Source organism: Phyllostomus hastatus, unplaced genomic scaffold, assembly GCF_019186645.2.
Source record: "Phyllostomus hastatus isolate PE091 unplaced genomic scaffold, TTU_PhHast_1.1 phas_scaffold_55, whole genome shotgun sequence".
Taxonomy (NCBI): Eukaryota; Metazoa; Chordata; class Mammalia; order Chiroptera; family Phyllostomidae; genus Phyllostomus; species Phyllostomus hastatus.
This window is the reverse complement of record NW_025334035.1, coordinates 2,066,441-2,091,269: the sequence shown is the minus strand read 5'-3', so window position 1 is coordinate 2,091,269 and position 24,829 is coordinate 2,066,441. Positions and strand designations below refer to the sequence as shown.

Sequence of the window (24,829 nt, the reverse complement as noted above, 5' to 3'; positions counted from 1 at the left end):
CATGCAGGCTGTTGTGTCTGGTTGTCGCCCCTTCATTCTCCCTGCAGCATGCAGTAGTCTGTGTGAACACACTACCTGTTACTTATCCATCCAATTGTTGCTAGGAGGCTGGCAGCTCCCTGTTTGGAGCTATGATGAACAGTGCTGAACGAACATTCTGGTGTCCATCTTTGGGAGAACAGAGGGTTGCTTTTCTGCTGGGGGAGGAATTGCTGGATCATAGGTATGTTCACATTCACCTTGAGTAGATGATACCAAATAATGCCCCAACGTGGAGTGAGTAGTCTGCCCTCGTACCACCAGTGTGTGTGAGAGAGAGTTCCATGCCAGCTCTCCTAAGGTTATGGGGCTCAATTATGGCCCTGACTCGCAGAAGTATTTGTTGAAACCCTAACCCCCAATTCTTCAGAATGTGACAGTTGGAGCAAGGGTCTTTAAAGAGGAAATTAAGTTAAAATGAGGCCATTGGGGTGGGTCCTGATGCAATCTGGTTGGTGCCCTTGTAAGGAGGGTTGATTCAGACCTGCAGAGAGACACCAGGTATGGCTGTGCACAGAACAGAGTCCATGGGAAACAGTGAGAAGGTGGCCATCTATAAGGCAAGGAGAAAGGCCTCAGCAGAAACCAAACCCTGCTGGCACCTTGATCTTGGACTTCCATCTCCCAGAACTGTGAGGATGTTGTTTAATCCACTCAGGCTGTGGTATTTTGTATGGCGTCCTGAGCAAACTGACACAGTTACTTTCTTATGCTCAATCCATGCATTACCTCACTTAATCCCCACATCAACCCCATGGAGTAGGAGCAGTTATAACCTACCTCCCTGTCATGGACAAAGGACCCAGGCCTGGAGATTGGTGTCTTCCTCAAGGTGGTAACACAAGTGTCTGCCTGAGCCAGGACTAGAACTCAGACCTCCCTATCCAGAGCCCTTGAACTTAACCCTCACACTTGTCTCCTATACCTATTAATCTGGAATTGACTGTACTTTCGTTTTAATCACGATGTTCAGTCATTCATGCTCCATTTCTCACCCCTGGTTATTGGAATGATGATATGTGGCTTGGAGTTTGGGGTACAGGAAGGAGCATGGACTTGGGAAGCAGAAGGATGAGGTTTAGATTCCGGGTTCTTGGTCTCTTGCTGAGCACATGTGAGCCATTCTCTTCAATTCTGTGTGCTTCGGTCTCCTCCTCTGTGAGGCCTCTTCACGCCAACTATGAATCTCCGATGTGAGCACGTATGGGAATACATCTTGTAAACTGTAAAGTGCTTGCCAAATTTTCACAGATTTGGTGAGTTTTGCTATGTGTTTGCTAGAGACTGAATTATTTCTCCATCTATTTGTATGTTGAAGTCTTGAACCAGCAATGAGGTGGCATTTGGAGATGAAACTTTTGGGTGAGCTCTGATCTGATAGGATCAGTGTCCTGGTGAGAAGAGACATACCAGGGAGCTTTCTCTTTCCCCTCACCCACGAGGACACAGAGAGAAGACAGATGTTTGCAAGCCAGGAAGTGGGATTTCAACAGAACCGAATCAGCTGGCACCTTGACCTTGGACTTCCCAGCCACCAGAACTGTAAGGAAGTAACTATCTGTTGTGGAAGCCCCCAGTCTGTGGTATTTGGTTATGGCAGCCTGAGCAGATGAAAACAGCACTGGGGCGACGTGCCACTGTCCTGTTTGCAGAACTTCATAGACACACACATACAACACCCTCAGAAATGAGATTCCTGAGAGACTGACCCTTTGGCAGCCTGCAGTCATGGATGTGGCTGGGTGCAGGCTCTTGCAGTGGAAAATATGTAGCACCAGCCTGTGTGCTTGGGGGCTGGTTCTTGGCAGGAGCCCAGTGCTCCTTTTTCACATGTGTTGCGTGACCCAGGACTGTGTGCTGCTCCCGTCCTTGAGACTCAAGAGTAGAAGGCAAGACATGGGGCAGGGAAATAAGTGAGGGAGAGGGATGGCAGAAGCCTTTTTCCACTTCATGAAGATGCTCAGAGAGGCAGGTTTTGTTGTCATCCCCATTTTACAGATGGGGAGACTCAAGCTCAGGGACTTGCCCCAAGTTGCTTAGCTAGTGAATAGTATACGGGGCTGACGCTGAAGGCATCTGGCTCCTGGGTCTGCCTGTTGCATGGTGTCAGTCTGGATAGGCTAGGTTAAGCTGCAGTAACATCAGCAACCCCCCATCCCAATCTTTGGTTTATGGCAACAAAACTTTTCTCTCGCTCACATGATGTGTGAGTCGTGGGTGAGTGGTGGTGCTGCTCCTGCCCCTTTCCTCTGCATCCAGGCTGATGGAGTGGCCGGCATCTTCAGCTGGAGTTCTGGGGGGTCTTGCACCAACAAGTAACTATTTCAACCCAGGAGTGACATTTATCACTTTCCAACTAAATTCTGGCCCAAACTTGTTGGCCAGAATTTGCGATATGGCCCCAAATAAGTACAAGGAAGCCAGGATGTTCACACTATATGGGCCCAGAAGACAGACAGAGGAAATGCTATTGAGCAGCATTAATGTCCACCATACAATGAGCGAGTGCACAAAAGCTGAGTGAGTGAATGAATGAATGTACTTGGAACCCTCATCTGAGTTTGGTGGCTGTCAATGGGCCTGGGAAAAGACAATGCAGACTTGAAACTAGCCCAGCGTAAGAGCACTGGGGCTCTTCAGGTCCTAATAACAGGTGTCAAAATCATCACAACGTACTGGTGTTCTTGTTCTCTCCATCCTTTACAGCCCCCTGTACCTACATGTTCTCTCTTTCACCAAATCTCTTTGCCATTTATTGTGGGCTTCACGCCCACCCCACCCTCACAGGCCCCATTCTAGGGGGTGATGGATGATGCTGGACACACACAGATGGACAGAGAACAGGATTTCTGCTTCTTCCACAAGCCTCGGGCAGCAGTGGAGATGGCAATTTTTCATGGGAGTGTTAGCTCTGAGTCTTTCTTGGGCTCCTGAGCGTAACTATGCCCAGACAGGCTCTGTGAGATGAAAAATAAAGTGTTGTTTTTATGCTACCATGAAAAGCTGTCTTTTTCCCCCTAAAAAAGAAACTTATTTATTTCCATGTGTATATGGCTTTGCAGTAGATGTGGAAGGATTAAGCCTTTGAAACTGTCGATTTATATCCATGAGTAATGTGAAGTCTTTGTCTTTGAGAGGAGAGAGCCTTCCAAATCTAAAAGGAAGTCAACCCCTTTCTGCATTCACTTAGTGGCTCATTTGTTACATACTTACAGAGCACTTAGTGTCTGCAGGTCAAGGGCTGAAGGCACAGAGGCATGTCAGAGGACGCAGCGCCTGCCCTCATGAGATTGCAATCCACAGGGTGAATGCTGAGTACAAGGGCATGCGGACAGCGAGCAGCAAGTGGTGGGGAGGCTGCATTGAGGAGGATGGATGAGCCAACTGGTTGAGGAGGGTGAGGAAAGATGATCCTGGCAGAAGGAATGGCATCATGATGGGGGAGGAGGTGGGTCGGGGGTGGTGCAGATAAACAGTGTACAGGATAAGTGCCTGGGCTCTGGTTAAAATCCCAGCCTTGCCCGTCCTTGCTATGTGACCACCTGTAAATGGAGAGAAGGGCTGTAACTCCCTCACTGTGGTGCTGTGAAGATCTGATGTGCAGATACAGGTAAGGAGCCCAGAGCAGTGCCTGGTTTGCAGGAGCAGCTTAGGAAGCAGGACCTGTTATTACCAGCACAGTGAGACTTGAGCAGAGACAAGAAGAGGGGGTGGGAAAGGGCCTGAATGTCAGGGTGAGGAGCTGATGCTCTGACTCCCACTTGCAGGATCTGGGAGTGCCAAGTCATGTGTGGGTTTCCAGGGCATGATCTGACCCCGGACAGGAAGCCCCACTGGGTGGTCCTGAGAGACCCTCCCCTCAAGGGCACAGCAGTCCACTGATCAGCCGGAGGCGGTGTGGCCCGGGTCATGGAGTTTGCAGGTGAGAGTTCAGTAGAGAAGGGTGTGTGGTGGCTTCTGCAGAACTCACAACAAAGCCCACCTGCTGAGTGTCCCATGTGCAGTGAAGAGTATGTAGTTGATAAGTGGATGGCTATGTCTCCACTGTGGAGGCTCCATGGGCTGGGGTAGGGGTCCCTGTGGGCTCTGGAATAGTAAGACTGGCTTGAACCCAATGCTCCACTAAAAGCTATGCAGCCCCAGTAAGCTGAGCCTCCATGAAGGGGGTGATGCCACTCTTCCCTTAGGGGTTTTTGTGAGTTAAAAAATGTATTTCTGTCTTTAAGGAGCTTAAACTATGGGGGTGCAGGAAGAGACATGATTAAATGAACTTTGACAACCAAGTGAGGTAAGGGAAGACAGAAGAAATTCGATGGTCTTTGGGAACATGGAGAAGAGCTGCCTAACCTAACAAGTGAATTGGGAAAGACTTCCCAGAAGAAGGGGACTTTACACTGACATTCACAGGGTGGCTAGATGTTGGTAGCCAGATGACAAGGAGCGGGAAGAGTGCTCCAGGTCAGGTAAAAGCCTGGAAATGAGAGATGGCACCATGTGATCTAGAGACTGCAGGGTGTTCAGGGGGCGGGAGCATGGAGTGCAAGGTGAGAGTGTTGAGAGAAGAGGGAGTGCCTCTCCCTGAGACGAGAACCAGCTCTGAGCAGTCCTGAGAAGCTCGCTGGGAGGGATGAGTCCTCGTGGAGTCAGAGGATCCAGCTGCACCGGGTTACTCTGTAGCTGCGTACCTGGACACTCCCTTAGCCTCTCTGAGTCTATTTCTTTCCCTAGAAAGGGAAGTTTCGTGTGAGGACAAAGAGATGAAATGTAGTCATTCATTCATTCAAGCCAATCTTTCCTGAGTGACTGCTATGTGCCTGGTGGTGTTCTAAGCACCGGGGGTTATTCCAGAGTATAAAGAAGGTAAAACCACTTGCCCTCGAGAAGCTCACTTGTTAGTGGGGGACACAGATATAAGTGCTATGAAGGAAAATCAGCACAGTAGGGGCTAAAGAGTTGTAGGGTGCAGTGGGGGATGGGGTCGTACTGGATAACCAGAGAAGGCTTCTCAGAGGAGGTAGCACTTGAGCAAATGACACGTGGGAGGGGCTGTGCAGAATCATGGGAAATAATCATCACAAGTGATCCTTCTGTAGATGGACTAAGTGTCAGGCAGTGTTCTAAGGAGTGTTCTAAGGCCTGTATTTATTTATTTAATCCTCACTACACCCTGAGAGGTGAACACTACATCGTCGCACCCTCTTTACAGATGGTGAAACTGAGGCACAGGGTTGAGTGACTTGCTCAGGTCTCAGGATGTGAACCCAGGAAGTATGGCTTCCACGGTCACCACCCTGACCACCACACCATATTCCAGGCAGGCTGCCCAGGATGGAGTGGGCATCAATGTGGGGCGAAGTATCCTTGGCTTTGCTGATTGCAGAGTCAAATAAGAAATGTTGTTACTAACACAGGGCTGGACGAAAGTAGGCTTACAGCTGTTCATATGGAAAATATACTAATAAATAAAGAAATAAATCATAGTACAAGAATAAATTCTGTTTCCTGTACTCAGAACAGCAAACCCACTTTTGCCCCGGCCAGTGTTCTCTCTGGGATGTGGAGGGAACCCTGTCTGTGCTCCTCCAGCCCACGGCCTGCTGTCCATGCCTGCCGACTCCGTCAGGGGGAGGGGAATGTCGGAGGGGTCCGAGGCCTTGGCTCTCTGCCTGGTTCTTGGCAGGCTGCGGGGACGTAACATGCTGGGGCTTGGGAGCAGGAACACAAAAGGAACAGGTGCATTTTCTCTTTATAAAGGTAATATGTCCACATCCTGAACATATGAGAAATAGAGAAAAGAAGAAAAATTATCCACAGAGACACCATTTAGAGACAAGCATGGTCAGTATTTTGGAGTATTTCCTTTCACTCTGCTTCAAAAAGAGTGGGTGTTGTCGTTGTATGCAGCAGAACATGGGGAACTTGGAGGGTTTGGAACATGCAGGTGATGAAACAGTCTCATTATGTGGCAGGGAAATCCAGCGCCCATTTAACTTCCACATTCTCCCGAGGATCAGCTTTCCCAGACAGTTCAGGGCCACAGACAGAGCCCTGTGGCTCATCGCCAGAGGCTGGGTTTCAGGCTGGTCAGTTCCCTCTGGGATTATCTGCTCCAGCCTGATGGCCGCCTAGCTGTGCTGGCACCCGGCTCCTTGGCCACTGAGCATTTCGACTGTACATCCTTCTTAGTAGAGAATATTTTTGTATCCACTCTCAGTACAGGCATATATACATATTTATAAATTCTAGTACTGCCAATCTGCAGATTAAGTATTAGTATCATACTTAAATATTAGTATACAGTATTTAACATAATTTAATTTTATATTTTATATAAAAATACAGATGTCCTAATATTTTCTTCCCACATTATTTCTTGAGTCACTCACATCCCACTGATTTAATCCAATTTTATTCCCCACTCCGGCGATGGTTTTGTAGACAGACATGGTATCTTTTTGTGGGGTGGAAAAAAATGTGTCACTTAACACCAGGCTGGAGCTTTTGCCCTTGAACGGGGGATGGCACAGTCAGTGTTAGTGGGAAAATAAACCCCAGACCTTCCATGTAGAGAGACAGGCCCGGGAGGGAGAAAAGTGGAATTTCGGGTCTGCGGCCAGGCCCTGTGCTGGAGGAAGATGGCCCACAGAGGCCACAGTGGGGCTCTTTTCTGAGCCTGGGCTGAGGGCCGGGTCTGGGTCCAGACAGCGATGGGGCTGGCTGCTCCGCCTAATGCCAGTTTGGCTGAGTGGAGGGTCTTGGCGGAGGAGGAGCTAGCCACAGGCTGGAGCTGGCTTACTTGCCAGGGCAAACCAGGTGCAGGGCCCACAGTGGCTTTTTAAAAATTGTGGTCAAATACACATAGCATAAAATTGACCATTAACCATTTTAAAGTGTATAGTTCAACAGTGTTGAGTACATTTGCATGGTTGGGAAATCGATCTCCAGAACTCTGTCCATCCCGTAAAACTGAAACTCTGTCCCCATTAAACAGTAGCTCCTCACTCCTCCTCCTCCGGCCCCTGGCCTCTACCATTCGTACTTTCTGTCTCTCTGGATTTGACTGCCTCAGGTTCTCATGTAAGCGAATCATACAGTATTTGTCCTTTTGTGTCTGGCTCATTTCACTAGCATAATGTCCTAAGGATTCATTCTTGTTGTAGCATGTGTCAGAATCTCTTTTTATGAAATCCTCACCCAAGGATTTATTTATTGATTTTAGAGAGAGAAGGAGGGGTGGGGGGGAAGAGAGAGAGAGAGAGAGGGAGAGAGACAGCAGAACATTGATGGGAGAGAGAAACACAGATTGGCTGCCTCCTGTATACATCCTGACCAGGGAAGAAACTACAGCCTAGGTATGTGCTCTGACTGGGAATCAAACCCTCAATGTTTTGGTGCACAAGATGACACTCCAACAACCTGAGCCACCTGGCCAGGGCAGAACCTCTGTCTTTTTAAAGATTTAATAACACTCTACCATATGTATGTACCACCTTTTACCTATTCATCCACTGACAGACACGAGTTGCTGCGGGAAATTGGGCTGTGCAAATATCTCTTTGAGTACCTGTTTTCAACTATTTTGTGGATTATTAAATAATTAAAATAACATAGATTGGACTCTGTCCCTGGCTCCTGGCACAGAACTCCCCAAACCCTTGACATTTTCTGAATAGAAAGAGTGCTGGAATCATCCTCTGTTCTAACATTTGGTCTGTGACCCTAGTTCCTGACACAGAGTTCCTAAATCCCTTGGAATCTCCAGGTGACACCAGTGTCTTTTGCTCTAGTGAGGTTACTCTGGGTGGCTCATGGATGGGAGCTGGTCGCCAGGAAGATCAAGCCATGCTTAGAAGTTTAGAATTTTCAGTCTCCCCTACATTGTCCAGAGAGGGAGAGGGGCTGGAAATGGAGTTAATCATTGCTGATCCCTACTTGAGGAAGCCTCCATAAAAACCCCAATGTTAGGGGCTTGAAAAGCTTCTGGGGTGGTGAGCACATCTACTCACTGGAAGAATGGTGTGCTCCAACTCCACAGGGACAGACGCTCCTGTGCTCAGGACCGTCCCTCCAGACCACCTCACCCTGTGTACCTTTCTGCATCTGGCTGTTCACCCATATCCTTTAGCGTGTCCTTTACTATATAATAAACTAGTAAGTGTGTTTTCCTGGTTTCTGTGACATGTTCAAACAAATCATTGATACAAGGGGAGAAGTGTCATGGGAACCTCCAGTTAGCAGCCAAGTCAGAAATTGTGGATGACCTGGGGCCCTACTACTTGCAACTGGCATCTCAAGTTGGGGCCATCTTGTGGGACTGAGCCCTTAACTTGTGGTGTCTGCGCTAGCTTTGGTTACTGTCAGAATTGCATTGCGCTGTAGGACACCCAGCTGGTGTTGGAGAGAATCACTTGACATGTGTGGTGTCAGGAGTGTAAGTGTGCCAGCAGTGTGAGCGTAGACGAGTCACACGGGAACAGGAGAAGGATGCTTGTTTCTTTCATACCCAGCGTATACCCCGGGGTGGAATTGCTGGATTGTATAGTAATTGAATCTTTAATTTTGGGGGGAACAAGCATACTGTTTCTACAGTGGCTGTGCCATTTCACATTCCCACCTACAGTGCACATGCCAACAACCTGTAAAGAGAGGGATCCAACGTTGATGCTACCGAGTTTCAGGAACGTGAATGCTCTCCATCACCGGCAAACCATCTCGACAGTCTTCTGCTCTGAGTGCATGGTTCGGGGGTCACCTCTGAGGCAGACAGAAGGAGAAGGAAGGGGACAGGCATGGGAGTGAGTATGTGAGTGAGACAGAGATGCACCAGAGGTCAGGAGCTTGGGCTCTGGAGCGTGACTGGTCCGGATGCTGGCTCTGTGTTCTTGGGCAGGTCACTTAGCCTCTCTGTGCTCCTCATAAGTGGTTGTGAGAAGCACATGGCACAGGCACAGAGCACTTTGAAGAGCTCAATAAGTGTTAGCTGTTATTTTTAAAGCCAGCATAGCTGGAATTGGACAGAAAGTAACTGCTAGAGCGTAGGGTCCCGACAATTTGGAGATTCTGTGCTTGGGGCCAGTGTAAAAGGACAGGACAGCCCCAGGAGGCCAGATGAATCCCTGGGGTGACTGGAAATGGGCCCCAGCTGGACCAGCCTGTCTTCTCTGATGTGAGGAAGAGATGAGATAGGTTTACTCTTCTTGTTGGGAGGGCGCCAGACTTCTCTTCCACAGGCAGCTCCTTAGGGACTCTTCCAGAAAAGTGAGTATTTGTAAAGTGCTTTACAGATAGACAAAGTCCCTGAATAGCCATCATCTGATTTGATTATCACAACAACACTATGACCCTTTTAGACTGAGGGGAGAGAGGAGGAGAGAGGGAGAGAGAGAGAGAAGGAAAGGGTAGAGTAAGTAACAATGAAATGCTAAGGCTGGCTCTTCTTATTTTCTTTTTGTTGTTGTTTATTAAAAGTCTGGGTCTTTTTGGCACAGTTATCTCTGTGCTTCCTGTACCACCAGCTGGCAGTCAGGTGGGCGCAGCCTGGGCACCATTGCTGACTCAGTTCCCACATGAGACAGGTAGACTGGGGAGCACTCACTGCCCTGACCTTGAACAATGCTGAGCTACAACTCTGATGCCTGAGTCTCTGCCAAGAGTGAGGCCAGGGCGCCTTGACGGGCCTCAGACAGCCTAGCCATGACAGTGACCAACCCTATGAGCTGGCCTTGCCTTCCTCACAGAGGTCATGGAGTAATCAATCACTTCGTGAGGCAGATGTTAATCTCACCCCATTTTACAGGTGAGGGAACTGAGTCTTGGTGAAATGTGCACCTGCTAATGTGGGAGCCAGGTGTATCCAGCCTCAGAGCATAACTTCTGCATCCCACCAGAGAAGTGGTGTGCTGAGGGAGGCCCAGGCTGCAGAAAGGATTATGGGAAGCTGCTCATTTGCTGTCACTCAGACTGAAAGAGTGGCAGAGAGAAATTCATTGAAGACCCTCCAACACTTGTTGTTTGCTTGGGTTTGTCCTACTTTATACAGGAACTGAAACATAGCCTGAAAGACTGTTTCTCAAAAAAAGGGGAACAATATTATGGTTATTCAGAGGTGCCCCAAGAAGCTGAGAGCGCTGTTGTTTTGGAGGAGCAGTTTCTAGACTCTGAGATGTGGGGGGTGGAGGGCAGAGAGAGGCAGAGCAGGAGGACAGAAAGAGTTTCCTGGCTAAGCAGACACCGGCAGAACTCTCCCCCAGGGGCCAACGTGGGGCTCCTATCGTCACTGGTCCCAAGATGCCCCTCGGCACAGTTAAGTGCCTTAAGTGGCAGCTCTGAAAAAGGCCATTTCCCACCAAGACTATAAAGTGGAAAAATGGAGATGCCATCTTCACGGCAAAGAATCAAATGGGCAGAGCCTTCCACAGAATTTATAAATCAGTTACTAGGCACATTAAAATGCCTCCTGCTGCACTTAATCTCTGGCTTCCTTTCTTCTCTTCCTCCACAACTCCTAACACATTGCTCTTTTTTACTGGCTCTGCCGGACCCTTCAGTGAAGTCTGTTTGTGTTTCAGAATAAATATATGTGTATTCTCTTCTCTGACTCAACTTGACTGTAAAACAAACAACAATCTGTGCTCGCTGCGGTTCTCCGGGTAAGTATGAGGGCGGCATCTTGCTTTCCTTGGGGCGGGGGTCCCCCTGGGAGAGGGAACCATGCCTGTGCCAGGCAAAGAGCAGTCTACAAAGAGTTCAGGCAGGGTCTGTAAAGACAGCCCTACCCAACTGCACTCCAAGGTGTCCATAACACATCGTGTAATAACAGCCAGGTCTCCCAGAGGTCCTCCCTGGGCCAGGCACGGTGCTAAGCACATCACATTTATTGACTTAGTTTAATTCTCACAACAACCCCTATATTATCATGACCCCCATGTTATAGACAAGGAAATGGAGACACAGAGAAATTAGCTTTCTTAATTTCCTACAGCCAGCGAGTGGTGGTGGTGGGCTGTGAGCCCAGGCAGTCTGACCTTCGTGCCAGGGCTCCTAAGCACCATGGTACATGGCCCTATTAAGCAGGCTAATTTCTCCATTTACCATAGTTCTGGGAGGACTCAGGGACACTGGCTATAATGAGAAGGCAGCGTTGGTGTGAGCCACCAATCTGGTTATTCCCAGAACATCTGGTTGCTGGGCTGGCATGTCGTGGGCTGCTTCCGTCGTGAGTCATCTCCAGACTTTGAAGCACACTGGGTCAAGGCGTAGGCACAGGTTCCACTGGAGAGTTCAAGGGCTGACAGCTGAGGTAGGACCCCCATCCATTACTCCTGGGAGAGCAGCCTGGGAACGTTGTTTTGGAAATAAGCCTGGGTCTGGAGATGCAGAGGAGAGAGGCTTTCCCCTAAGAATTTTGAAAACCTGGGCTCAGAAAAGAGGAGGCGAGGTGGTCTCAACTCAGACTGGGCTGAAGACATCCCTAAGAAGCTGGTGACACGTGTCGGGTGATGAGGAAGTGCTTTGGAAGCTGGATACTGGGCTGTGATCAGCTGGTCAATGGAGCCTGAATTTCAGCTTTGGGGTCTTCCCTGAAAGGCTCTCTGCATGTCCTGGAGAACACCTGTGTGTGACCCTCACCATGGTCTGGATAGACCCTGCCAAACTTGGTCACTCCCCCTACAAACCAGTTCTCTCTCTCACATGTTTCTGATATTGGTCCAAGCGGGGCACTTGATGGTTCCTCCTGGCCACACCCACACCCAGGCATCCACCCAGGTTTTTGGGACACTGACCCTCAGCCTGAGTGGAGGGCCCTAGAGTTCCCTTTTCCAGAAGGGACCAGGGAAGTCTTGGTCTGGCACCTCTGGTGGGGCTGCCTAACCTCCCTGAGCTCAGAAGGAGTTGATTCCTCTGCTCTCCTCATCTTCTGAAGGGGTGGCTGTGAGACCCGATGAAAATGTCATCAGGGATTGCAGGGATCCTTCTGTGTGGCCAGTGAGGGAGTTGAGTAGTAGAGGCCTATCAGGAGACCCAGTGACCTCACCTGTAGGGTCCCTTCCTGCCCTGAGAGTCCACAGTTCCAAATGGGAATATAAATGGAAATGTAGATTAAAGATGACAGGTCAGTGAATTGGATGACAACCTCTAGCTAAACATCTGAGTTGTAAGAAAAACAGAAAATCATGTGGCCGATTGGGTGGGGGTGGGGGGTCAGTGTGCATTTACCAGAAGCAAATCACAATGAAGACTTTACATGAGAGAGTGAGTAGCCTATTCTAGCACGAAACCATGTAAAATAAAATGATCTCACAGTTGCACGATACTTTCCAGCTTTTAAGGCATTTTCCATTACTATCATCTCTACCCTCTACCTCTGCCCCCCACTGTAGTCCTGGGAAAAGGCAGAGAAGTAACGTCCCCATTAAGCAGATGAGGAAACAGAGAGGAGGTGGGATTGCCCAGGCTCACACAGCTGAGGTATGGAATGTGGACCAAACTCAGCTCCTTCTTCACCTTTGCTTCAGGACTGCCCGTGACTCTGCATGGTGTCTTCATTTTAGAAAAACACCTGACAATCTGCATGATCTCCTGGAGGACCAGATGGAGAAGAATCACCACAGTGAAGGGAAATTTGGTGTGTTGAACAGCAAGGGCCTTGGCTATGTAATGGCTGAATGCAGGGTGTCTGGGGCACGCCTGCCAGAGGCCTCTTGTACAGGGACTCCTCCAGAGAGACAGAGCTGTGCTTATCAGACCCCTTGATGCTGCCAAGCCACCAGGGAGGGACAGCTGATGCACTGAATGGGAGAACTGAGTACAAAAGAACTGAGAATGTTTGAAGTATTGGAGAGGGCAAGGGCTGTGGAGTCAGACCAGCTGTGGGAACTTAGGCAAATCGCTTAGTGAGAGCAGATGTTCATGAAATGTCCCTTCCCTCTCCCTTCTGGCCCCTGGAGCAGAAGAGGCAAGACTGCTGTGTTTGAATGTTTGAAGCTCTATCCTAACAAAGAGGGTGCTGCCTGCATCAATAACCCAGTGGCTACAGCTCAGACCCTGGGTTCCCAGCCCAGTTCCACTGCATACCAGTTGCCAGATCTTGGTCCAGTTAGTGACCCTCTTGTAAAACGGAAATAATAATAGTACCCACCTCACAGGATTGCTGGTAGAACAGACAGTGAGTGCTGTCCATTGTTGTTATTGCCCTGTGGCCCCAAAAGGCAGAGTGAAGCCCAATGCTATAACTTACAAGGAATCAAATTTTTATTCCATGTGGGTGAGAACTATTGACGTTCCTCTCCTGCTGAACGCCTTTCAATTCTACTTTGTTGCCCATAGGAGAAAGGCCGATGTCCTCAGTGTGGCCTTTGTAGCCCTGCTCATGAGGCCCTTAACTCATGACAGACTCCTCTTGTGCTCTGTAATCCATGGCTTGCTGTGGTCCCTCTGTGCCAACCTTCCAAAACATCTCAGATGAACAGTGCTCCTTGCCTCCAGCCTCAGGGCCTTTGCACGTGCAGTTTCTTTTGCTTCTGGAGCACTCTTCTCTCCCTTTTCTGGTAAATCTCTATCAATTCTTCTGTTTTTAGTTTAAGCATCATACCCTCAGGGAAACCTTTCTACATCCTTCATGCAAAGTCCGTCCTCCATGTTACTTATATGCCCCTGTGGAACTCTATTCTCCCCTTTAACAGGTATCACAGCAGTAATTATTCATATGATTATTTAATTTAACATCTACCTCTAATGAGAGCAGGAACAATCTTTGTCTTACTGTTGTATTGGCAGCTCCTAGCGTGGTGCCTGGCATGTGGCAGGCACTTGGGAAACATCCTCGGGCTAAATGAATGCACTTTCTCACTGGTCTAGCTGTACCAGGCTGCTTCTGGGGGCTGTGATAGCCATCCTCACTGGAGATGTGGGACCAAAGCTGGGGACACCATGGGCTGAAGTCCTGAGGTAAGTCGAAGCTTCTTTGCTTCCTCTAGGGAGAACTCATTGCCTTGTGATGTAAAATTGCTGCCAACCTTTAAGCTCAGAGGCTGCAAAATTTGGACACACCAGCTGAGATTGATTTAGGGGGGTGATTGGAGCTGAAATTTTTCTGCAGGGAGGGGTGTCAGCTCTTGGGGGAAGAGAAAGGGGGGTGGACACACCCAAGTGGAAAGGCCTGGCTTAGCAGCTGCCTGGTGGGACTTTTCCCCTCGTCTCCACAGCATGAGGCCTCCCCCTGTCCTCCCTCCACCTGTCCCTGCACCCTCAACCATTAAGCCCTTGGAGCAATTGTCCAAACCTCACAGTAAAATACTCATAGGGGCACAAGGCAACGAAAGAGATGGAGGCAGTGTAAGAACAGGTGGGGTGGGGTCTCCTGGCTGAAGGGTTGGGGAGTGGGTGCATCTTCATTAGGTAGCAAGGAGCAGTGGTCTCCCCTCAGAAGCTGCAGGAGGGTCAAAGTTTGGGTGCAGCTGAATTTCCTGAGGTCTGCATGCATGATGACTATTCCGCCACAGCTGCTTACCTGTTTATTTATTTTTGTACTAGCTGGGCCTCAAACAGAGCACCCTTGCATGGCTTGGTGACCAGAACACCAGCCCCTCTGTCGCCCCTGCCCTGCATTGCAGGTGGAGTTTGGAGTCTTAGGTCCCACAGATCAGCTCCAGGTCAGAAATCACATTCAGGACCCAGGCGATGATTTTTCTTCCTCACCCAGGGACAAAATCTCCCGGAGGAGTGCCCAGTTATTTTTGAGTCTTCTGCAAGCAATCTTATCTCTCATTTCCAGGAATTGCATTGGCACCTGAGGCTCTTGCAAGTAGCAATTTACTAGAACAAAATCAAATCCCTAGTCAGATCCAAAAGCAATGAAATAAATAGAATTGTTTTTTTTCAGGAGGGTGGGGACACACCCACGCCAGGCTTGAAAGCACCTTGTTTGCCGAGGTCCTTTTAAAAAGACACCACTGATCAGTCAATCAGCACTTCCATTGAAAACTGGGAGCACAAGGGAAAAGACAGAACAAAGGCTCCTTTTCTCTTTCCAGGAGTCTCTGAGACCAGCTGTTCCTATTTCTTTAATCTATAGACCCCCCACTCCCATCCTCTGAATCTTTCTCCTACTTCTTTTCCTTGGGAATTATTCAGCAGGAAAGGAACATCTGGAAACACAGGTTTCCATGGAAAAGACAGCAGGCTGAGCTTTGTTCGCATCCCCAGCTTATGGAGACAGCCTCTGTGATGGCGGCAGGGAGCCACTGTTGGGGCCCCGTGGTGCTGGGAGCCTCCTCTGCCTTCCTGCTCCTTCTGCTGCACTGTGCCTTCCCCTAGACCTGGCTTTATCTCAGCAGGACCAGGAGAACTGGTCCCAGATTTCTCCTGAGTGTTTCCGAGGTCTCCAGCCTCTGCTCCATTCCCACAGTGAACTGCCTACCTCTGTGAGACCAGGAATACTATGTCAACTCTGTTCACATCTGGCTCTGGGGCGGCCAGTCAGGCTGGCCAGGACCACGGGAGCCATTTCCTTGTTTGGGATCACAGGAAGGAGGAGTGGGGAGGACCTTGGAGGTGGTAGAGTCCAGCTCCCTACTGTAGACCTGAAGACCTCCAGGCCCGAAGAGATTCAGTAGCTGGCCCAGAGTCAGTCACGCAGCTGGTCAGCCTCCCGGCTCCAGTTCAGTGCTCTGTCCACCGCTCCACAGAACCCGAGATCTGGATCGGCCCTTCTGAGCCATGTCCTTGGTCGGGGAAGTGGAATGAGATATCTGGCAGAGCTGGGCTCTGTGGCAGGATGACAAATGGCTCCCTTGCATTGCTAGGAAGTGGTTCTGGGAACAAGGGCAGCCAACTGAGCCATTTATCCCCCTCCTCATCAGTGAGCCGGGCAACAGGGGTGGGAGGGGCGAGAGCAGGGGGCTGGAAGGGCCACGGGCTCTCCAACTCATTACTGGCAGAGACTGTCATCCGGGGAGACCAGTTCTTCCAACGTGGGGCCTGTTTGTCTCCTAAAGGCCAGGGCAGGCAAAGAACATCTTTTAATTTCAACTGCATTTAAAATCAGAGCTTTTCAATGCATGTTAATTGTAATGGCAAGCCTTGCAATTTCTCATATAGATAACATGTTTTAACAGTATACTACAGATGATGAAAGAATAATTTTCCAGAGGACATTTGGCAAGTGTCTGTGAAAGCCTTAGCATATTTATATTATTTGTCTTAGGAATTCCATTTTTAGAAATATATCCTAAGAAAATGATCAGAGATAAAGAAAAAGATGTTTATAGCAATATTAAATCACATTCAATTGTAATATCCCACCATTAAAATACAATGGTAAACTATGGAATACCCATTGGGTAAATTTTTATGAGTCATTTAAAAATGATGTAAAGAATTCCAGTGATGTAAGAAATGCTTGTGATATAATGCCAAATGAAAAAGTAGGGCATCAACCATCTATACATATATTTAACTGTTTTACCTACCTATATTTTTCTCTTTTTTCCATCATTTTAAAAAAATTTATGCATAATCTTAGAAAAAAGGGTAAGAAAGAGCCATGTCAAATGTTTACAGTGGTTTTCTCTGTAAGGAAAGCATCTGGGGTTATTTTAAACAGATTCCCAAATTTTTCATGCCGTTCTTGTGTGTGTGTGTGTGTGTGTGTTTAAAGAATTTATTTGTTTATTTTTAGAAAGGGGGAAGGGAAGGAGAAAGAGAGGGAGAGAAACATCAATGTGAGGTTGCCTCTCATGCACCTCCTACTAGGGACCTGGCTCATAACCCAGGCATGTGCCCTGACTGGGAATCAAAATGGTGACCTTTCAGTTTTCAGGCCGGCACTCAGTCCACTGAGCCACACCCACACCAACCTGGGCTGCTCTTGTCTTCTTCTTTTTTTTTTTTTTGAATTATATATATATATTTTATTTTAATCATTGTTCAAATACAGTTTTCTCCTTTTTACTCCCAATCCAGTCCCCCTCCCACCCTCCCCACTTCCCTCCCATTACCACCCTCCCCTTAGATTATGACCATATGTCCTTTAAGTTTGTTCCTGTGAACCCTTCCCACTGTCCCCTTAAATTCCCCCTTCTCTCCCCTCCGGTCACCGTCAGCCTGTCCTCTATTTCAGTGTCTTTGGTTATATTTTGCTTGTTTCTTTGTTTTGTTATTTAGGTTCCTGTTAAAGGTGAGATCATATGGTATTTGTCTTTCACTGCCTGGCTTGTTTCGCTAAGCATAATGTTTTCCAGCTCCATCCATGCTGTTGCAAAGGGTAGGAGCTCCTTCTTTCCTTCTGCTGCATAGAATTCCATTGTGTAAATGTACCATAGTTTTTTGATCCATTTATTTACTGATGGGCATCTTGGTTGCTTCCAGCATCTAGCTATTGTAAATTGTGCTGCTATGAACATTGAGATGCATAGGTTCTTTTGAATTGGTGTTTTAGTATTCTTAGGATAGAGTCCCAGCAGTGGAATTGCAGGGTCAAAAGGCAGATCCATTTTTAGTTTTCTGAGGAAGTTCCATACTGCTTTCCATAGTGGTTGTACCAGTCTGCAGTCCCACCAGTCTTGTCTTCTTTTTAATGATTATAAACATGTGGTTGAGGTTGCAGCTGGACTGGAGCTGAGATTTGGTTATCTCCCATGGATGGAGGTAAGTTACCACCTCTCTCTCAAGTATCAGTTTACCTCTGGGGACCTCCTAGAGCAGGGTATCAAACTCATCTTCATCAGGGGCTACATCAGCCTCACAGTTGCCTTCAAAGGGCCGAATGTAATTTCAACTCCTCAACAGTTGAGGAGTAGTTACATTTATATAGCCCTAAAATTATGTTGGCCCTTTGAAGGCAACTGCAAGGCTGATGTAGCCCCCAGTGCAAATGAGTTTGACACCCCTGTCCTGGAGGCTGGCAGCCTGAGGCTTTGACTGGCCTTCAGAGCTGTGTGGGTGTATCCAAGTGAGCCCTGGCTGGGGCCCCAACTCCTTTTCTCCTTCTAGATGGGGCCCCCTCCAGGGGCCTCTGGAGAAGTCTAGCAAGGGGACAATACTCGGAAAGAGGAAGGCTATTCTGAGAAACTATATGGTGGCTGTTACTTGAAAGCCTCCCCTCCCCTCAATCTCTTGACCCAGTCACCATGACAACTTGGGTGGACGCTGGAAAGAAAGATGTTATTGTCTAAGGCTGCTGTAACTCCCAGGGGCCAAGCAGCCCAGGTGTGGGGTCCATCTGGGTGCATGTGGATCCGTGGAGAGGGAGCATGTCTTAGCCACTCACCTGTGTGGCTGAGAGCATATGGACATTAAAGGCGGCCCTGGGCCTGGGTCGAGGTACCTGCCCAGTGGGTGGGAAGGGCAGGGCACTAAGCCAGAGACCAGGATCCCAGGGCAGAGGAGCTGTGAGACCAGAACAGAGGCAGGGAACTTGGGAAGAGGTCTTGGGGCTCGATGTTGTGACCTATGCGTGCCGGGAGGAGGGGAGGTCCGAGGGCCTGTGGGTCACAGAGACAGTTAGGAAGGCAGCGCCAGCTGGACACGACCTGTCTGTGTAATGGCATGACACTCTGTATAGTGAGAGGTTCGGAACAGAAGAGGAGTTACAAACTCGAGTTCAGAGTGCAGATACATTTCATGGGGTCAAAAAATTGGATACCCTTAGTCATGTCCTATTCTCTAATTGCTACCCACCCCACCCCTCCTTACTTTTTCACGTCCACTTCACTCCTTGCCTGCCAGGACCCAGGAGCCCGTGAGTTGGGAGTCCCTAGGCGGATACCTTCCGAGGACCTTGCCAGCTGTCATCACCTTCACAGTCCTGTCTCACTGCCCCCACCATCCCACCCCCTCACACTGAGCCCCACTAGAACCACTGCCCTTCTCTGAACACACCTTCCCGCACCTTTGCTCAGCTGGCTCTGCCTGCCTGCAACCCTTTCTACCCCAACCACCTCTGACTTGTCTTTCAAGTCTCCGCTTAGGGTGCTTCTGTGCCATGCTTCTCCTGATCTCCTCCCAAACAGTCTGGTCCCATCTCACCTTGGCACTGTGATGAGTTTCGTCCTCTTCTCCCTCCTCTGCTAGCCTGGGAGCAGAGCATGGCCTACATTCTGCTCAGGGTTGTTGGAGCAAAGGCATTGTATCCCAGTACTGCTGAGAAATCACAGGCTCAGAGAGGTTCAGGGAGTTGTCCAGGGTCACACAGCTGATCAATGAACCAGAGCTGGAACCAGAAATCAAGTCTTCCTTCAAATGTCCACTAGTCTCTCTTTGCACCAGTTATTACAACTGGTGGGGAAAACCAGGGTGGTTTAATTACTTGAAAGGAACAGGGCAATAGATTAGTGATAGCAAACAATGGGTGTGGCTGATATACCTCCCCCGGCTACTCCCTACCACCAGGGATGACTGAGTGTGTGCCATTCACGAAGCTCACCTGGGTTAGTTCTTTTCCCCAGAAACTGACTTCCTCTCTGGGCATCTGCTTCTGGACTAGAAAAGTCCTTGTTGGGTAAGGACCCCAAGGAGTTAGCTGAGTACAGTGGCATTGTTCTGTGTCAGGGTCAAGGAGAGGGACATCCAGTTTAGTCATGTGGGCACAGACTACAGCCAGACTGCCAGCGTCAACTCTCAACTCTGCTGTGTGACTTGGGACAAATTACTTAACCATTCTGTGTCTCAGTTTCCTTATTTGCAAGATGTACGTGCCGATACTTTCTAGCCTCAGAGGGCTGTTGAGAGGATTAAATGAGTTAACTCATTTAAAGTGCTTAGAACAGCCTCTGGCACATGGTGAGCTCTTATGTAAGTGCCAGGCCATTATTACTGTCATTTTGTCATGTGATGTTGGCTAAAGGGCACAGCACTAGCAGTCAGAAGGCCTGGCCCTGGTCTCTCTGTGCCTGACTCCCTCAGGGCTGGGGTCAGGATGGGTGGGGTCCCTGCTCTTGGGGATTCTTCTAGTTCATTCACACACAGTTCTCTTCTCTGTTGTTTTGTGATTGCTTTGGGTCTAAGCCTCGAGTAGATGGAAGGTTAGGGAAGTTGAGAGTCATCCTCACATTCAGCTTCTTCTTAATGAGCCACCAACTCTCTCTGTTGCGGGGGGACAGCCTGGTCCCCATCTGGTGTGAGAGGCAGGCACTGATCTGCTCTCTAGGCACCAGCTCATCTCCTGTGAGCAGGTGTTTCTTTCCCACATCACCTCTGAGCCTGCCTGTCCTTTGGGGGAACTTGGGGCTGAAAAAGGCCAGGTCCCTGTCTGTGAGGGACTCACAGCCACTTTACACTACAGGGCACTACGTGCAGTGTGGCCAGGCACCCAGGACTATGAGATCCCAGCTAGGGCTGGGGAGGCCTTTGGGAGGAGGCGACACCCGAATCATGAAGGTCCAGTAGGAGGTAGAAAGATGAGGGGGAGGGAGGAGCCTTCCAGGCCCGTGGGACGGTAGGCACCAAGGCTGGAGTGGTGACACTGTGAGCAGAGAGCTGCAAATGGCCACTTGCCCAGTGGGCTGAGGAGTCTAGTGCCTGGAACACCATCTCCCAGGCTGTGCAGATGGCTCAAGGGGAGGGAGAGTCCCTTCGGTCAGGCTGGGTAAGGGAGATGGGAAGCCAGGTCCACTCTTCCTCTTGTTTCAGGTCCTATCCAGCCAATCTCAGAAAACCAAACGTGTGTGTTCTGTGACCTCCTCCCGGGGGTGGGCTTACAAAAGGCATTAAGCACCTTATCCCAAAGCTCTGTAATATCAGTTACAGGATTCTCTGTGGGGCTACCAGGTGTTGCCCACCTTCATACCAGTCCCTGGACCTGGACTTCCTCACATGAAGGAGCCTCTGTAAGCCCAGTTGCAAAGGCCATGGGGGCCTAGAGCTAGAGGCTGGGCGGGATCTGTGCAGAGAGAGCTATCTCACAATCCTGGGCCTTTAAGCTCCCTGCTCACTGCTGATCAGGCAGGAGGTGGGGGTGTAGGTTGGGGAGGGGTGGGAGTGTGTGGGGGGAGGCCTTGCCTCTCTGAGCCTTCAGATTTCCCACCATCTGCTTAGTCGGACCCTCTGTTTAAATTCTCCACTTGTCTCTCCTTCCACAAAATAATTAGCATCCATTTGTTCCTAGAGCTCACTTGGTGACATTAGTCATTGTAGGAGCTTTCAGTGCAGCTCACAGAAATTTCCATTTGATGCAAAGTCAAAAATGGCTTAAGTGGGACTCCGAGGGCCCCCTCACTTCTGCTCACTCGCCAGCATCTGGCGCCTCCATTGGTTCCCTCCCACCCACTTCTTTGTTGCCTTCTGAGAGATGATGACAAGGGAGCAGAGTGCACTGTAATGAGAGGGGATGCTGTTCTTTGGGGACACTGTGGGGAAGGAGACTCATGAGGGGGAACCTGCCTGGGATGGGAGGGGGAGGAACAAAGCTCTTAGCACTGCAGCCGCCTGGGCCCTTCCCACAGGACACAGCTCTGCTAAGGGAACGATTTATGTGCTGAGCTGTGAAGGAGCTCGCATAAACGCAGTCCCGGCTCAGGCATGAAGTCTGCTGCAGGACAATTCGGGAACATATTTGCAGTACAAAACGTAACACGTTCCGCTGCCGAGCAGCCTGCTCTCTGCCCCAGAGGCCCAGAGCCCTTTGGCTGGTCCTGAGAGCAGTTGCTATCACTCAGAACTCTGCTACTCCAGTGTGGGTCAGTTTATAGACTCCTGGACGTCCACTGGCTCTCCTGTGGGGAATGAATGCTGGGCAAGTGGGTCCTCAAAACCATGCCACATGCTCTCTGGGGTGCAAACACCTCTCATATGCATGGTCTGCTTTAATCTCCCAAACAACCTGTCAGGTGGTTATTAAGGTCCCATCTGAGACACAGAGAGGCAGAGGGGCCGGCTTTGTGATTCTGGCCTCTCCTTGTTCATCTGTGAAATGGCCAGGTTGGACAAGGTGCTCTCTGAGGGGCTGTCTGCATTCAGTCTCTCCCGCATGGTGTGCATGGGACTGAGGGGTGTGATTGCTATGCCCATCCACAGGGTGGACCCTGCACTGGACAGTGCTCCTGGGCACTGGTCCGGGGCACACTGCATGCCATGGTGGTATGTTTTTGGTCCAAGGCAGATCTGGCTTCAAGCCCTGGCTTGGCTCTTTTTCAGCTGTCTGGCCTTGGGCAGGTCACCAGTTTACATGGCTGGGTCTCAGTTTCCTTCTCATCCACAAAGTGGGGCCATAATCCCCTCTCTGCCTGCCTCACTCTATCTTATGTGAGAGTCAAATAAGACAATCAGTATGAAAATAAATGCCTCATGGACCAGACGATGTAAAAGTGGTGTCCAATTATTTTTGCATGAAAATGAACTATGTAAATTGTACAAAAATTCAAACTTTGTAGAAGGGTGAAAGATAAACTTCACTCTCATCCTGACTATGGTCCCCCACTCCAGCCCCCCAGACACAACCCATTATTAATTTCATGTGAGCTTTTCGTTAGACTCTCTATACATTGGATATATATATATAATGTAACACATCAAGTATGTATACTTGATATCTCATATGTAGATAATTTTTAGAGCTTTTAAGAATACTTGTTCAGCAAATGTTTACTCCTCCCTTCCTCCCAGGAGCATACTTCCTGGCCCTGTGGGTGTTGGGCTTGGCTGCAATTTGCTCAGGTTAATGGGGTGTTAGTAGGTGTGACATAAGCAAAGATTTACAATGTGCTGACTTGTGGAGTCCTGCCCCTGTGCTTCTGCCATGACTGTGAGAGGAGCATGCCCCAGGAAGATGGCTGGTCTTAGAAGAATGACAGACTTGTTTCAGAGCTGCTCTGGCCTCTCTGCAGTCTGGGAAAGTAGAGCTGCCTCAACTCTTATACAGCTTTGAGTCTGACAATAAATGCTTATTTCTATATGTCCCTGAGTTTGGGGGGACTGTTTGTTACACAGCAATAACTGACTGATACGATGTATACATCCAGTTTTTTTCCAGACTACAATAGTAAATTTTATTTGTTCAAGGACTTATATTGCAAGCATTAAACTAAGCATGAGTTCTGATTCTGTGAGCCCAGGCTCACATATTTAGGAAGATAAAAGCAAACTGTGATCCATGGACATGGGTGGAAACCAAAGGCTCACAGTCAGTCACACTGTGATTTGTAAATGTCTACAGCTAGAAGCCTGAAGTCACAGGTCTTCGAGGTGCTTCTGGATATCCTACAGTGTATCCTTGCTTTTCTTGAGTTGAGCAACCTCATCATCCTTCAGTTTCTGGTTGATAACACTAGTTAATCCCCAAGGATTCAGGGATACATGGAAGGCTCGGGGAGATTTAATTCTCAATGTCATATATCCCTTTCACCTCGACACTGGATGAATCCTGGATAAATTTTTCAACATGGATTCAGTGAGATCAGCCACACTTAATCCAATAGCCCACTTGGTGTATCCCTCTAGTTTGATGACTTCATAAGCACTTTCAACCACCATCTTCTGCACTTCCTTCCAATTTTCACCATCATTATCTGTTCCCATTTCTGGATTCAGCTCCTGGAGAGGAACACCTGTCATACCCACTCCCCTCCACACAGCCACACTTGAGTCACCATGTCCTTCCAAAATCTATCCATGGCAGCTGTTGGGATGAATGCCAGGTTTTCCAGCCATAAGATAGTGGAATCTAGCAGAATGCAGATGTTACACCCCCTCCTAATCACACAGTGCTTGGGCAATTTAATCCACTTACTTTTTAGGCAATACATGTGAGAATATCTACTGGGTCAGAAACCACAATTATCGTGCAATCAAGGCTGTACTTGATGTTCTGAGGAATAATTAATTTGAAGACATTAACCTTCCTCTGCACCAAGTTGAGAAGACTCTCTCCCTCTTGCTGGTAAACTCCTGCAGTTTCCACCATGAACTCAGAACTGGCGGTCACAGAGTAGTCTTTATCTGCCACAGTTCTAGGTGCCTGAAGAAATAAGCTCCTACACTGCAGGTCCATCTTTTCTCCTTTAAGTTTATCTTCCAAAACATTCATGAGAGCAAGCTCATCAGCTAGAGACTTTCCCAGAATGCTGATGGCACATGCCATACCAACTTGTCCAGCACCCATGGCACCGATCTTACTGTGTGGGACTGCTGCTTCTTCTTCTGCAGCTGGTGCAGTCAGTGTTTCCTTAAGAGTGGCCCTTGTGCATGGGGGCGGAAAAGGTTCCCTAGATCGTAGCAAAGGTCCTGCCAAGAAGACAACATCAGCTATGTGTCTTGTCATCCACTTTAAAAAACTCAAATAGGAGTATAGTATGTGTGCTATTATGCAGCTTGTTTTCTTCACATAATATGTGTAATAAAAAATAATAAATATTGGAAACTTTTTTATATTGGCACATGTTCATGTTTCTTATTCTTTTTAATGGCTGTGTAATCTTTTATTGTGTAGTATATTTCTTACTGATATACATTGAGGTTGTTTCTGTCAGTTCCCATTACAAAAAAATACTGTAATGACTCATAATTATATTTGTAGGACAAATACCTACATGGAGAAATTACTAGATCAAAGGGAAGATCTAGGGAAGTGTGTTCAAAGAAGCTGAACCAGTTTTCATTCCCACCATCAGCATGTGACAACTGCTGCTTCCCCACCCGGGGTTAACCCTGAGGATGGCTCTTCATCCTGCAGTGAGCCTCTGACTTTTGTCCTGCAGCCCCACGGTCTTTGGACCTCATCAGGAGGCTTTGAAAAAAGCAGTGTTTTCCCCGAGTGGGGTATGATTTCAGGTGGTCCCAGAAACAGTTTTCAAAGGTG

At 48.7% G+C, this 24,829-nt stretch overlaps 1 pseudogene; it reads right to left on the bottom strand.

The window, feature by feature from the left end:
- Positions 1 to 23,202: 23,202 nt before the first annotated feature.
- On the bottom strand, positions 23,203 to 24,292 carry LOC123809491 (annotated as a pseudogene).
- Between the last annotated feature and the right edge of the window lie 537 nt (positions 24,293 to 24,829).